The following is a 13,851-nucleotide window of genomic DNA, read 5'->3' on the forward strand; positions in this document are numbered from 1 at the left end:
AAAATTTTTGAAAACAATTTTTTTTATAATTTTCGAAAAACACCCCTTTGAAAAAATGTTTTCTATGTGTCATAGAGGTATTCCATTAACTTTTAGGATTATAGTCAAATACTTACAAATATCTACGCTTTCACAAATAGCAACAATAAACAAATTTCCTCAAAACCAAAAAATTTACTTTTTTTCTAAAAAAATTCTAAACAAACAACGTAATAAATTTAGAATTTTGTGTTCACGAAAAAACAGTATTGTTTTTATTGTATTAACTGAAAACCAAAATGTTGCAAAAAATCAAAACAAAACTAAATTATTTTTTTGTGTTCATTTGGTCCATATGTTCCATAAAAAGTTGATATGGTAAATAATATGCAGGGTCTGATACACGCAAATTTCCATTGACCATTATAGCGACAAAATTATCAATCACCAATTCCAACAGGATTTCAAAATCAGAGTTGGAATGAGTTGTTGTGTGGTGTACTTCTGAAAAAATTAGAAATAAACAAAATAAATCTAAAAATTCGAATTCTAACTTTATCTTGTGTATGTTCTTATTACCTTGAAGCACCATTCATTTTAAATTTTCCAAGAATTTTTTTTATCATTTCGCGTTTCTTTCCTTTTTCATTCGATTCCAACATTTGTTCATAGCCGAAAACATCGTTTGCAAACGAATTCATTTCCATATAGAATTGGTCAAAGAAAGCATTGCTCAATTGAATTGAAACATTATTTTCATAAATACTTAGGACCTTAACTAATGCACCTTGGTACATACATACCTAACGCAGATATTCATCGCGACCTTGACATCGATACTATTGATGAAACAATACAAAGCGCTAGCAGAAGACACATAAATAGACTATTAACGCATACAAATCCTATGATGAGAAGACTACCAAATAAAGAAAAATCTACCCAAAGTCGGCTTAACCGTCAAACACCAACAGATCTTGCAAAATCCTTGTAATCAATTGTCAACTAATCGTATATGTCATTGTTTGTTAACCACTTGTTTTTAAATAATATGTATATATTTCTTCTAAATGAGCTTGGGGCATTGGCCCTTCAATATTACTCTCATTCCATCTTTTTGTAAATCAAATTACTTATTGTCTAACGACAGGTGTAATATTTTATGGAAGAAATAAAAAAAAAATTTTCATTCGAATCATTTGAAATTTCTGTATACAATAACGAAAAATTCAAAAAACGTTGTACACATAAAATGAAAGTCGATTCGAAACTTACTTTAATCTAAGAATCGAGCAAGTTTTGTTTTGTACAATATTTTGATTTTTTCTTTTTTTTATATGAAGAAAATATTTAAAAGAAATTTTTTTTGCTAAAAACCTTCCCCTAGTGGATCCCTATAATATGAAAACAGAACGAATAAAATTGGCCTCGTATCGGCCTAAAAAAATGCGTACAAACGAACATCATTTCATATATATAGATGACTCTCATCATCAGTAAAAAAAAAATTTTGCGTTTTATAAAAATTTGGGACTGGTATCCGAAAAGTATGTTACACAAAACTTTTTTGCCTTCAGGCTTACTTGATATGTAGTAGTTTTAAAATGACAAAATGGTGCTCTTATAAAAGTTACCGTTATTTCGCAACCTATGAGTATGCTAAATGTAATTAATTTAAAATAGAATTTAATAGACAAATTGTAGCTTTCATCTTCAATAAAAGAAGTATTTTTCGCATTTTAGAAAAATTCTATGACTGGTATCCTAAAAGTATGCTAAATAGAAATGGTTTACCTCTAGTTTTACTTGAAATATATAAGACTAAGATATCAAAATACAGGTAGTGCTTTTATGCTGCTCAATAAAAAAAAAAAAAAAATACCAGTCTAACGGTTAGACGGGATAGAAGTGAAACCTTCCGTAAGACAAACTGAGAGAGAATAAGACGAAAGCAGCATTAGGAGCGGGATAATTATAGGTTCATTATAATATTATATTGCTCTAAAGTTCATATTTTATTTTCTTCATTTTATTTCATTCATCCTCAATGTTTCCAATTTCAACAAATGATACGAATGGCTTATGATAGATAAAATATGATACAAATGCTTTGGTTTCGATGTTGTCAAAAAAAAATACCCAAACGGACCGAAGAAACAGTCTTACAAATTTCTTCCATTTTCGTCTACTTGTATTCATATAAAAATGTATGTCTCTTCCCATCAAAGCTAAATGTATTAGTATATTTCTTTTTGTATTTATTCAATAATTTGGGCCGAAATCCCGCCGGTACTGCAATACCGGGCCAACCCGTGGCACAGGTGGAATAAGCCCCTAAAACACTCCGCCCATTTACAAAAAATCAGTTTAACATTTGTTGTCCTCCGATGGAGGATCTATCAGATGTTAAGCTGATAAGAACAGATAAAGTGGGCTTCAAGACCGTTTTGCACGTGAGGACATTTCCCTCGGGGTGATATATAAAAAAAAAAAAAAAAAAAAAAATTCCGCACTATTTTCGAGAGTGACGGTTCAATAGATATATTAAAATCAGCTTAATATTTCTTGCCCTCCAATGGAGGATATATCTATCTATGTTAAGCTGATACTGTCTTAACTATAGCCAACAAACTACCTTGTCATTACATTTTCTAATACACCTTTTGAGAATTACACGCTCACAAAAATTAATGTACAAAATATTTATACCGATTCACTTAAACACGGCGAGCTGTTTGATTTCATGTTCGTGCCTGTGTATGTGCATTTGTGCGTTCATATCGCCAGCCTTGGCTGAGCACAGTAAGAAAATGTATTCGAGCGTATATATGTATGTATGTATGTACGTTAGTGTGTTTGTACGATTGTGCTCTGCGCTCAGCTTTCTGTCGATTTTACTGTGCGCTGCGCAGGTTGGGGTATTCTTGCAGAATGTAAAGATGATTCACACTGTCGACCGACTGGGTACAGTTGTCACAAGTGATGATATGTATAATTTTTATATAAAAAATTAAGGCGAATCTATTGAAGGTGGTAGCAATAACACAGCTGATTTGTTATTTTTTTCTTCCGCCGTGTACATTTGGATGTCAACACAAAATTGAATTACGAAACGTTTTACTTAGCTTAGTGTATGAATACCTTGGAAAAAATTCAATTTTCTTCTATAATCAATTTTAATAAAAAAAAACTGTTTTCAATAATGCAAGTTTCAAAAAAAAAAAAAAAAAAAAAAAAAAATTTCCTCAAATCACTCCCAACGATTCTAAAGAAGTTTTCACTTCAAAAATCATTATTTTTACTGCTATCCTAAAAATATGCTACACAAAAACTTGTTGCCTCTAGATTTTGATATGGCCCTTCAATATCACTCTCATTCCGTCTTTTTGTAAATCAAATTACTTATTGTCTAACGACAGGTGTAATATTTTATGGAAGAAATAAAAAAAAAAAAAAATTTCATTCGAATCATTTGAAATTTCTGTATACAATAACGAAAAATTCAAAAAAAGTTGTACACATAAAATGAATGTCAATTCGAAACTTATATTACTTTAATCTAAGAATCAGGCAAGTTTTGTTTTGTACAATATTTTGATTTTTTCTTTTTTTTATATGAAGAAAATATTTAAAAGAAATTTTTTTTTGCTAAAAACCTTCCCCTAGTGGATCCCTATAATATGAAAAAAGAACGAATAAAATTGGGCTCGTATCGGCCCAAAAAAATGCGTACAAAGGAACATCATTTCATTTTTATATATATAGATAGACTAGGTCTTTAGGCAATACATATCCATTATATTTGAATAGGTTCAGAACCAATTATACCTGTAATGTTCCTACAGCTCGCACTCTGCATGGCCTCAATAAGATGTCGAATTCTCTCATATTAGGTTTTACATTATCGAAACTATATTTTGCTATATCTGCTCAATTAAATTGTAATTTAGATTTGGAAAACGATATTTTTGTAGTATGTAGTCAGTAACCGGCGGCCGCTGTAACAGAATGGGTTGGTGCGTGGTCGAATCTCGGCGAAACACCAAAATGAATAAATAATAAAAATAAAACTATCTGCCGTTCGAAGTCGGCTTGAAACTGTAGGTCCCTCCATTTGTGGATCTCTCCATTTGTGGTTCATCATCTCTCAAAAACATCTCTCCCATTAACCGTTATCATGGCCGCTAATAATTTCACTATCGAAACAAAAACAAAGGCCTTTACGCATTGCATTCTACGCTCACACTAGAAAAGCTTTTAAGAAAAACGATATGCTTATCATGTCGTATCCGTCGCCACGTATTTTTTGTATTTGCTTTACCTTCCGCACGTTTAGCTTAAATAAATAAATTTAATATAAATAATAAAATATAATATATAAACCAAATAAATAAATATAATATATAAACCAAATTGCATAGTTTTATTTTTATAAACAAAATGACGGAAAACCCCTCACTTGCTGAACCAATATTGTTTTATTTCACATTTTCAAGTGCGGCATGAACTAACTTTCAATTTTCTACATTGTGATTGCTTATATTGTAAAGTGTAACTAAATTTAAGTTGCCGGATGGATGTTTCTTTAGGCCACACCCTAATATTTAATGTACATTTTTAGCCACCCTAATGGTAACTGCGCCTACCGTTCTGACTGTTGCTAACCACCGTTTCCAGTCGCTGCAACGTGAAGGCCGTTAACCCTGGCATTTCCCCGCCGAACAGTTAAAACGTTTACCGTGTTAAACGTTGTTCGGCGAGGTTACTTTCACTTCAATTTTAATTGTAACTTTCACTGCGATTTTCGAATTCCAAGCATCAGGACGTGTCAGCCAGCTAAAAGGTAATTTATTATTAATTATAAATTATACTTAATATAATAATACATACATAATAATACGTAAGCAACGTATTTCTATAGGATATATATTTCTATGAACATATATATCTATTCTATGCATATATCTATGTATATACTGTAAATAAAATACTAATGACTATATACTGACACGCCTTTGTGCTTTTTATTTTTCTAAAATATGTCATCGGAGCGACCGTGGAGGCCCCACATTTCTGAACCGCCCATTGCGTCGCACTCCGATGATGACATGGTCCTTCGAGCCAGATAAAGATAAAGATTCCAATAATATGCCCAGTGCAACAGCTAACGCTGCGGGGGCAACTGCAGTGACAGCAGTTAAAAAAGAACATCAGCAGCAAAATTATGGGGTGACAGCAAAACCAAACAAATCAATAGTCAGCAGTAATGTAACACCAAAAGTCACCTCCACAGCGGCGGATAAATAATTGTTTATTTTCATAATCTTTTTTTTTAATACAAAAGCTTATTTAATATTGTTCGTTTATATTTTATCTTACCTTTATTTTACATAACGTATGTATTTTCTTGTAATTTTTGAGTATTTTCATAACTACAAACCGGCGCAAATTTAGCAGCACTCTAAGCGCGGACAAAAATTTGCATATATATAAAATACTGTAATTACACAAAGAAAGAGAAATAAGTGAAAATGATGAAAGGAGTGCAGTTGACATAAGTTCTGTTGAACCACAAGTGCAGAAAACTCTTCGGAAATAGACGATTATAACGATTTTGTGCCGGTGGTTTCACATCATCGACGTGATCGTAAAAAACCACGTAAGGAAAAACCAACCGGACGTGAACGACAAGGTGGAAATAATAACAATGGAAATGAAAAGCTCCCCGGCGGAGGAAATGGTGCTCGAGCTGGTGGTGGCAATGGTGGTGATGGTGGTGAGGGTGGAAAAAAACAAACATAACGTAACGGGTACTGTTGAAAAGGAAGGCGATAAAAGGTATACGTCGCGTGCACGTCAACGCGGCGGTAGCCCACGTAAAGGTGGACCTACTGGCGGAGCACCCAAGTCGCCAAAGGACCGGAAAGATACTTCGCTCAGTGCTAGCGTAGAGAATACAAACAGTGGAAATGAAGCAAAAAGTAGTGATGCCGAATCGCCAGCAGCTAGCGGTAATGGTGCTGCAGCAGCTCCAGCTCCTCAACTGAAGAAATACGTGGCTGCACCTCCACCGAAGGTCAACGCCTGGAAGATATCTAAACAATCATCCAGCAACAACACAACCACAACAGGTTCGACGCCTTTAGAAAAACGTGTTTTACAACCTAAAAAGCCGATTGCACAGCAACAATCACAGGAACCGAAAGTAGCCGACAATAATCCAGATAGTACTCAGGCGCATACTAATCGAATTGGTGATAGCAATCAAAATAACATTGAAAGCAGCGAAATCAGCACCACCAAAGTCGCAGCTCAAGACGAAGTTATAACAACAACAGCAGCAGCAGCGCCAATTTCTACACCAGCTCCAGCTCCAGCAGCAGCAGCAGCAGCAGCAGCATCGGCACCGACAAATACTGCTAAGCACTAACCAGACACAGCACCCGCTCCGGTTGTAAATAAGGGAAAGAGAGCCAATGAAAAGACCAGCGATTTCAGTAACATTGGTGATTGGGCCTATGTTAATTGGTGGTAAACCTACAAATAACGAATCGAAACGCTTAACGAAGCATAAACAGCGTTCAGTGAACGCAAACAATAAAGAAGAAAACACAACAGCAACAGCAGCACCCACAACATCAGCTCCCAATAACGCTAATCAAGCAGCTCCAACAGGCAGTGCTACCACAGGTGATAAACCGTCAACAAGTCAAGCGTAAAATGAGCCTAGTAAATCTGGCAGTGGTGAAGGCAATAGTGGACCTTCGGCCACAAATGCCACAGCTGGCAACTCAAGCTCAGGATCAAATGGCACAGAGTTCAATATTTGGCTGGGTACTGACCGGGGTCTGCCCGTTAAATTAAACATTTTTATTTTGTATAGTACAGTTTATAAATCAATAAATTTGAATATAACAAATTTTACTTCTTTTTGTGTGCAATAACTATCCACGTACATAAAATTTCATCTTTACAGCATTTCAGACGTCACCAGCAGCCTCCGATACAATATACCGAACGTTGGCTGACACCTCCGTCCTAAAACAATGATTGCTTATTGCAAGGGGGCCGGCATGTTTAGGCCACACCCTAATATTTAATATACATTTTTAGCCACCCTAATGGTAACTGCGCCTACCGTTCCGATTGTTGCTAACCACCGTTTCCAGTCGCTGCAACGTGAAGGCCGTTAACCCTGGCATTTCCCCGCCGAACAGTTAAAACGTTTACCGTGTTAAACGTTGTTCGGCGAGGTTACTTTCACTTCAATTTTAATTGTAACTTTCACTGCGATTTTCGAATTTCAAGCATCAGGACGTGTCAGCCAGCTAAAAGGTAATTTATTATTAATTATAAATTATACTTAATATAATAATACATACATAATAATACGTAAGCAACGTATTTCTATTGCATATATATTTCTACTAGCGTACCCTCGCCCGCTTCGCTAGACGATAAATTCAATGATTTGCTGAAAGAGAATACAATTAATACGAAACAAAGCAAATTCTTTGATACAATTTCATTCGAACTTTATTGTAACACTTTTTGGTAGACAACGTTTTTGGTTTTTTCATCTTTCGCGTGAATAATGACGATGGTTTGCCAACTCGTGAGCAAGCTACATACAATTGTCCATGAGAAAAAATTGGGTATTCTAAATTAATACCGCACATTTGTAGAGACTGTCCTTGCGCCTTATTAATTCTCATAGCGAAGGCAAGGCGAATAGGAAACTGCAAACGTTTGAAATCGAATGGTAAATCCGCCGGAATTAGTGAAATTCAGGGTATCAAAATGTCTTCTCCTTTGTACTTCCCTTTCAAAATTGTTGCTTCGATAACGTCACCCATTAGATTCTTCACAGCGAGTCTGGTATCGTTGCAAAGTCGGGGCACATTACTATTGCGCAGCATAATAATCGGTGCTCCAATTTTTAATCGTAAATTATGAGGTGGTAAGCCTGGCAAATCGAGTGAGTTTAAGAATTCAGTTGGATAATTTACGACCTCATCTTGATCAGTAATAGTGTCCATTGACTTACTTATACGCAACTATGTCACCAGGTATTTGATCTAAAATAGCTGAATTTATATCATTGACGTCCTTATTTTTCCCAGCTAAAATTGCTCTTTCGCTGAGTCAATCATGCTTTTTGTAATGTTGAACTATGTTTGGAAATACACTCTGTATCAATGCCTCTTTAGACTGTGCAAAAGTGCAGAAATTGTTAGGCAATGTTATCATTCCTGTTGTTTTTGAAAAAAGGTTTATTTTTTTTGGTTAAAAAGTGTTTTTTGAAGTTTTGAAAAACACTTCGCTCTAACAAATTTCTTCTCAGTTAATTGCTGAAAATTAAATATTTTGAAAAAACTATTTTTTTTTTAATTTAATGTTTTTGAGAAAATTTTGTTCTTGAAAAAATTTCATACTTTTGTAAAAGTTTAAATTGATTTGTTAAAAAAGATTTTTTTCCGCTTTGAAAAACACCCCCTCGACAAAATGTATTCTCTATTAATAGTGGAATATGAAATACTTTGAAAACACCATTTTTTTTTTAATTTTGTTTGGTTTTCAGAAAATTTTGTTTTGAAAAAATTTCATACCCTTGAAAAAGTTTTATTTTATTTTATTTGTTTAAAATTTTTGAAATTTTTTTTTTTGTAATTTTAGAAAAACACCTCTTCGAAGAAATTTCTTTTATCTTTTTGAGGAAAATTTGGTTTTGAAAAAATTTCATGCTTTCGAAATTTTTTTATTTTACTTTATTTCTTCAAAATTTTTGAAAACAATTTTTTTTATAATTTTCGAAAAACACCCCTTTGAAAAAATGTTTTCTATGTGTCATAGAGGTATTCCATTAACTTTTAGGATTATAGTCAAATACTTACAAATATCTACGCTTTCACAAATAGCAACAATAAACAAATTTCCTCAAAACCAAAAAATTTACTTTTTTTCTAAAAAAATTCTAAACAAACAACGTAATAAATTTAGAATTTTGTGTTCACGAAAAAACAGTATTGTTTTTATTGTATTAACTGAAAACCAAAATGTTGCAAAAAATCAAAACAAAACTAAATTATTTTTTTGTGTTCATTTGGTCCATATGTTCCATAAAAAGTTGATATGGTAAATAATATGCAGGGTCTGATACACGCAAATTTCCATTGACCATTATAGCGACAAAATTATCAATCACCAATTCCAACAGGATTTCAAAATCAGAGTTGGAATGAGTTGTTGTGTGGTGTACTTCTGAAAAAATTAGAAATAAACAAAATAAATCTAAAAATTCGAATTCTAACTTTATCTTGTGTATGTTCTTATTACCTTGAAGCACCATTCATTTTAAATTTTCCAAGAATTTTTTTTATCATTTCGCGTTTCTTTCCTTTTTCATTCGATTCCAACATTTGTTCATAGCCGAAAACATCGTTTGCAAACGAATTCATTTCCATATAGAATTGGTCAAAGAAAGCATTGCTCAATTGAATTGAAACATTATTTTCATAAATACTTAGGACCTTAACTAATGCACCTTGGTACATACATACCTAACGCAGATATTCATCGCGACCTTGACATCGATATTATTGATGAAACAATACAAAGCGCTAGCAGAAGACACATAAATAGACTATTAACGCATACAAATCCTATGATGAGAAGACTACCAAATAAAGAAAAATCTACCCAAAGTCGGCTTAACCGTCAAACACCAACAGATCTTGCAAAATCCTTGTAATCAATTGTCAACTAATCGTATATGTCATTGTTTGTTAACCACTTGTTTTTAAATAATATGTATATATTTCTTCTAAATGAGCTTGGGGCATTGGCCCTTCAATATTACTCTCATTCCATCTTTTTGTAAATCAAATTACTTATTGTCTAACGACAGGTGTAATATTTTATGGAAGAAATAAAAAAAAAATTTTCATTCGAATCATTTGAAATTTCTGTATACAATAACGAAAAATTCAAAAAACGTTGTACACATAAAATGAAAGTCGATTCGAAACTTACTTTAATCTAAGAATCGAGCAAGTTTTGTTTTGTACAATATTTTGATTTTTTCTTTTTTTTATATGAAGAAAATATTTAAAAGAAATTTTTTTTGCTAAAAACCTTCCCCTAGTGGATCCCTATAATATGAAAACAGAACGAATAAAATTGGCCTCGTATCGGCCTAAAAAAATGCGTACAAACGAACATCATTTCATATATATAGATGACTCTCACATCAGTAAAAAAAAAATTTTGCGTTTTATAAAAATTTGGGACTGGTATCCGAAAAGTATGTTACACAAAACTTTTTTGCCTTCAGGCTTACTTGATATGTAGTAGTTTTAAAATGACAAAATGGTGCTCTTATAAAAGTTACCGTTATTTCGCAACCTATGAGTATGCTAAATGTAATTAATTTAAAATAGAATTTAATAGACAAATTGTAGCTTTCATCTTCAATAAAAGAAGTATTTTTCGCATTTTAGAAAAATTCTATGACTGGTATCCTAAAAGTATGCTAAATAGAAATGGTTTACCTCTAGTTTTACTTGAAATATATAAGACTAAGATATCAAAATACAGGTAGTGCTTTTATGCTGCTCAATAAAAAAAAAAAAAAAATACCAGTCTAACGGTTAGACGGGATAGAAGTGAAACCTTCCGTAAGACAAACTGAGAGAGAATAAGACGAAAGCAGCATTAGGAGCGGGATAATTATAGGTTCATTATAATATTATATTGCTCTAAAGTTCATATTTTATTTTCTTCATTTTATTTCATTCATCCTCAATGTTTTCAATTTCAACAAATGATATGAGTGGCTTATGATAGATAAAATATGATACAAATGCTTTGGTTTCGATGTTGTCAAACAAAAAAATACCCAAACGGACCGAAGAAACAGTCTTACAAATTTCTTCCATTTTCGTCTACTTGTATTCATATAAAAATGTATGTCTCTTCCCATCAAAGCTAAATGTATTAGTATATTTCTTTTTGTATTTATTCAATAATTTGGGCCGAAATCCCGCCGGTACTGCAATACCGGGCCAACCCGTGGCACAGGTGGAATAAGCCCCTAAAACACTCCGCCCATTTACAAAAAATCAGTTTAACATTTGTTGTCCTCCGATGGAGGATCTATCAGATGTTAAGCTGATAAGAACAGATAAAGTGGGCTTCAAGACCGTTTTGCACGTGAGGACATTTCCCTCGGGGTGATATATAAAAAAAAAAAAAAAAAAAAAATTCCGCACTATTTTCGAGAGTGACGGTTCAATAGATATATTAAAATCAGCTTAATATTTCTTGCCCTCCAATGGAGGATATATCTATCTATGTTAAGCTGATACTGTCTTAACTATAGCCAACAAACTACCTTGTCATTACATTTTCTAATACACCTTTTGAGAATTACACGCTCACAAAAATTAATGTACAAAATATTTATACCGATTCACTTAAACACGGCGAGCTGTTTGATTTCATGTTCGTGCCTGTGTATGTGCATTTGTGCGTTCATATCGCCAGCCTTGGCTGAGCACAGTAAGAAAATGTATTCGAGCGTATATATGTATGTATGTATGTACGTTAGTGTGTTTGTACGATTGTGCTCTGCGCTCAGCTTTCTGTCGATTTTACTGTGCGCTGCGCAGGTTGGGGTATTCTTGCAGAATGTAAAGATGATTCACACTGTCGACCGACTGGGTACAGTTGTCACAAGTGATGATATGTATAATTTTTATATAAAAAATTAAGGCGAATCTATTGAAGGTGGTAGCAATAACACAGCTGATTTGTTATTTTTTTCTTCCGCCGTGTACATTTGGATGTCAACACAAAATTGAATTACGAAACGTTTTACTTAGCTTAGTGTATGAATACCTTGGAAAAAATTCAATTTTCTTCTATAATCAATTTTAATAAAAAAAAACTGTTTTCAATAATGCAAGTTTCAAAAAAAAAAAAAAAAAAAAAAAAAAATTTCCTCAAATCACTCCCAACGATTCTAAAGAAGTTTTCACTTCAAAAATCATTCTTTTTACTGCTATCCTAAAAATATGCTACACAAAAACTTGTTGCCTCTAGATTTTGATATGTAGTAGCTTTAAAATAGGAAAATTGTGATTTTATACAAGTTACCTTTATATCGCAGCCTATGAGTATGCTACATAAGATTAATTAAATTAAATTTTATACAGAAACTAGCGTACCCTCGCCCGCTTCGCTAGACGATAAATTCAATGATTTGCTGAAAGAGAATACAATTAATACGAAACAAAGCAAATTCTTTGATACAATTTCATTCGAACTTTATTGTAACACTTTTTGGTAGACAACGTTTTTGGTTTTTTCATCTTTCGCGTGAATAATGACGATGGTTTGCCAACTCGTGAGCAAGCTACATACAATTGTCCATGAGAAAAAATTGGGTATTCTAAATTAATACCGCACATTTGTAGAGACTGTCCTTGCGCCTTATTAATTCTCATAGCGAAGGCAAGGCGAATAGGAAACTGCAAACGTTTGAAATCGAATGGTAAATCCGCCGGAATTAGTGAAATTCAGGGTATCAAAATGTCTTCTCCTTTGTACTTCCCTTTCAAAATTGTTGCTTCGATAACGTCACCCATTAGATTCTTCACAGCGAGTCTGGTACCGTTGCAAAGTCGGGGCACATTACTATTGCGCAGCATAATAATCGGTGCTCCAATTTTTAATCGTAAATTATGAGGTGGTAAGCCTGGCAAATCGAGTGAGTTTAAGAATTCAGTTGGATAATTTACGACCTCATCTTGATCAGTAATAGTGTCCATTGACTTACTTATACGCAACTATGTCACCAGGTATTTGATCTAAAATAGCTGAATTTATATCATTGACGTCCTTATTTTTCCCAGCTAAAATTGCTCTTTCGCTGAGTCAATCATGGTTTTTGTAATGTTGAACTATGTTTGGAAATACACTCTGTATCAATGCCTCTTTAGACTGTGCAAAAGTGCAGAAATTGTTAGGCAATGTTATCATTCCTGTTGTTTTTGAAAAAAGGTTTATTTTTTTTGGTTAAAAAGTGTTTTTTGAAGTTTTGAAAAACACTTCGCTCTAACAAATTTCTTCTCAGTTAATTGCTGAAAATTAAATATTTTGAAAAAACTATTTTTTTTTTAATTTAACGTTTTTGAAAAAATTTCATACTTTTGTAAAAGTTTAAATTGATTTGTTAAAAAAGATTTTTTTCCGCTTTGAAAAACACCCCCTCGAAAAAATGTATTCTCTATTAATAGTGGAATATGAAATGCTTTGAAAACACCATTTTTTTATTAAATTTTGTTTGGTTTTCAGAAAATTTTGTTTTGAAAAAATTTCATACCCTTGAAAAAGTTTTATTTTATTTTATTTGTTTAAAATTTTTGAAATTTTTTTTTTTGTAATTTTAGAAAAACACCTCTTCGAAGAAATTTCTTTTATCTTTTTGAGGAAAATTTGGTTTTGAAAAAATTTCATGCTTTCGAAATTTTTTTATTTTACTTTATTTCTTCAAAATTTTTGAAAACAATTTTTTTTATAATTTTCGAAAAACACCCCTTTGAAAAAATGTTTTCTATGTGTCATAGAGGTATTCCATTAACTTTTAGGATTATAGTCAAATACTTACAAATATCTACGCTTTCACAAATAGCAACAATAAACAAATTTCCTCAAAACCAAAAAATTTACTTTTTTTCTAAAAAAATTCTAAACAAACAACGTAATAAATTTAGAATTTTGTGTTCACGAAAAAACAGTATTGTTTTTATTGTATTAACTGAAAACCAAAATGTTGCAAAAGATCAAAACAAAACTAAATTATTTTTTTGT

At 32.6% G+C, this 13,851-nt stretch overlaps 2 pseudogenes; both read right to left on the reverse strand.

Moving 5' to 3' along the window:
* Positions 1-2,244: 2,244 nt before the first annotated feature.
* LOC128870624 (U2 spliceosomal RNA) lies at positions 2,245-2,426 on the reverse strand (annotated as a pseudogene).
* Positions 2,427-11,002: 8,576 nt separating this feature from the next.
* On the reverse strand, positions 11,003-11,184 carry LOC128870617 (U2 spliceosomal RNA; annotated as a pseudogene).
* Between the last annotated feature and the right edge of the window lie 2,667 nt (positions 11,185-13,851).

Source organism: Anastrepha ludens, chromosome Y (assembly GCF_028408465.1).
Source record: "Anastrepha ludens isolate Willacy chromosome Y, idAnaLude1.1, whole genome shotgun sequence".
Lineage (NCBI taxonomy): Eukaryota > Metazoa > Arthropoda > Insecta > Diptera > Tephritidae > Anastrepha > Anastrepha ludens.